Genomic DNA, 3113 nt, shown 5'->3' on the forward strand with positions numbered 1-3113 from the left:
GATAGATAGATAGATAGATAGATAGATAGATAGATAGATAGATAGATAGATATAATACTACTCAACCATAAAAAAAGAATAAAAGAATGAGATCTTGCCATTTGGGACAGCATGAATAGACCTTGAGGGTATTATGCTAAGTGAAATAAGTCAGAGAAAGATAAATATTACCTGATTTCATTCATATGTGGAATTTAAGAAACAAAACAAAGAAAAAATAAGAGACAAAAAAACAGACTCTTAAATACAAAGAACGAATGGGTGGTTACCAGAGGGGAGGTTGGGGGTCGGGGAATGAGTGAAATAGATGAAGAGGATGAAGAGTACACTTATCGTGATGAGCACTGAGTAAGGTATAGAATTGTTGAATCACTATGTTGTATATCTGAAACTAATATAATACTGCATGTTAATTATACTGGAATTTAAAAAAACAAACGAACAAAACTAATAGACACAGAGAACAGATTGGTGGTTGCCAGAGGGGAGGGAAAGTTGGGGGGTGGGCAAAATGGGTGAGGCGGGTCAAGAGGTACAAACTTCCAGTTATAAAATACATAAGCCATGAGGATGTAGTGTACGCATGGTGACTATAGTCAGTAATACTGTACTGCATATTTGAAAGTTGCTAAGAGAGTACATCTTAAAAGTTCTTATCATAAGTAAAAAATGTGTAACTTTGTATGGTGAAAAATGATAACGAGACTTATTGCCATGATCGTTTCACAGTATATACAAATATCGAATCATGTTGTATCCCTGAAACTCATATAATATCATATATCAGTTATACCTCAATTAAATATAATAATAATAAAAACATAATCGAGCACCAGCACAAATGTATGAGGTAGGCACTATTATTCATGCCCATTGTAGAGATGAGGAAACCGCGGCACAGAGAGTTTATGTGACCTGTCCAGGGTCAGACAGGTGTACTCAGGGCTCCAAACCTGGCAGTTTAGTTATGGAGTCTGTTCCTAATCACTCGTCATTCTGCCTCTCAAGAAAAGTGTGTTGGGGGTGCCTGGGTGGATCAGTGGGGTAAGCGTCTGCCTTCGGCTGGGGTCATGATCACAGGGTCCTGGGACGGAGCCCCATATTGGGCTCCCTGCTCAGGGGGGAGTCTGCTTCTCCCTCTGCCTGCAGCTCCCCCTGCTTGTGTTCCCTCTCTGTCAAATAAATAAATAAAATCTTAAAAAAAAAAAAAAAAAGTGTGTTGAATAATCAGCCAAAGCCATCAATGAAGACCCTTTAGAAACAACACCTTATAAAATATTATAGTAGATGGCCAGGCCAGGAAGGGGAAGAAGTGGAAAAGAAATGACAAAGGAGAGTGGCACTAGCCGGCTCCCACCACAGCGCTGGCCGGCAGGATAGCAATTGGGTAAGACCCCCCGAACCTCACCTGGTAGCGGCTTTGGCATCGAGAGAACTAACCCGACAGATGTCACAGCAAATGTGGCCAGCGCTTATTTCTGGGGGGCTTGATCTCAACCGAAACTCACTTTCTTCCCTGTGCTTTGCCGTATTTGAATTGTTTTCATCTACAGTGACTCCGATTTGCTTTTACAGGAATGTTCCCACTGCTCTGGGGTTCACCATCAAGTTGGGGCCATCTGCCGTAAACCAATACAGAGGAAACGGTAAAAAGCCCGTGCTGAGCAGTGGGAAAGGAAGCTCTGCAGCCGGGCAGCCTGGGGAAGATGAACAAAGCAGGCCAGACCTGGCTGAGAACGGAGCGCAAGCAGGGTTTGGCGACCAGGGGCCAGAGCCAGCCCACGACGGCCGGGTTCAAGAGGGCACACGGTGTTTCTAAAAGGTGAGTTCAGTGCAATGTTGGTTTGGGTGGGTTGTTTTTACCGAACTAAAAATGTTCAAAATGAGGCAAACGGGCATGTCACTCTCCGTTTCTTTCCTCAACCGCTAGAAAACAGCTCACCGCACACCCAGAAGCTCTCCTTGGAAGGTCGGGGTGTGGGAAGGCGTGAGGCAAGCCTCGGCTCACTTGTGGGAGAAGCAAGGCACACATGCGGCTCCCCCCACACCGAAACACAGCAGAATGGGTTCTGGGAACAAAAACCACAGGTGACTCAGCTAGGAGGGAAAACATGTCAACAAAGTCCTCATTCCACTTCTAAGACTTGAACTTTCCAGGGAAAGGAGAAGCTCATCCACAGCAAGTGTGATGGCAGGAGGCTCAGATCCCATGAGTCCAAACACAGTTCTCAGAGGCCCCCCCACCCCCACCCCCTGCCCGGGGCTGACGAGGTCAAGCACAGCTCTCCCTGGAAGGCTCTGGGGCCTCGGGCCTGCTGCACCGAGGACTCCTCGAAAGGCCTGGGCCCCCTCAAGCCATGTGCGGAAACAGGACCAGCCAGCATTGGGCAGTTGCCGGAGAAGGGATCGGTGAGTGGGTGAACAACCAGCATGCGGAGCTCTCGTCACTATGTCACTACACTGAGTAAAGAAGTTGCTGACTCGTGGGACTGAACTCCCCGCAGTACAAAACACGCTGCAAAGCCTTAAAGGAAAACGACGTGTAGAGCAATGGGAAAAAGGGAGCGGAGGCCACTTCGGCCGGAGAAGTGGGTGAGAGACGCAGCCGTGCCCGCCCTGCATGACCGCTGATGATGCCGTGTCCTTCCGCGTGCCCGGTGCTGAGCCAAATTCTGTAAGAATGACCTCATTTCATCCTGCAACCCCATAATGTAATTATGGCATTATTAACCCCATCCCTTGCCCAATGTGTTACATAATTATCCCCACCTACCAACAAGGATCCTGAGTGCCAGGGAGGGTGGGATTGCCCGTGAGTACGCCGCAGGTAAATGGGAGGGCTAGACCTGGGGCACAGGCCAGGCCAACTCCAAAACCGAGGCCCCTGGCCACCCCCCTGCCCTGAAATGTTGCAGCGACTGCCTCACCCTCATGTCCAGTGAGGATGGGAACAGGCCAGATGCGCAGGCTCAGCACAGGGTGAATCCAAGCTGGAGTGGCAGCTCCCCAAGGGGTTTTGTCACTCCCAAATGCCAGGGGCAGGGCTGGGAATGGAGGTCGACTGTGCAAGGTGCATTCCAGGCCCTTTCCGCCAAAACATCGGCGACTTTGTG

This window comes from Mirounga leonina, unplaced genomic scaffold (genome assembly GCF_011800145.1).
Source record: "Mirounga leonina isolate KUSES-001 unplaced genomic scaffold, KU_Mleo_1.0 Mir_125, whole genome shotgun sequence".
Taxonomy (NCBI): domain Eukaryota; kingdom Metazoa; phylum Chordata; class Mammalia; order Carnivora; family Phocidae; genus Mirounga; species Mirounga leonina.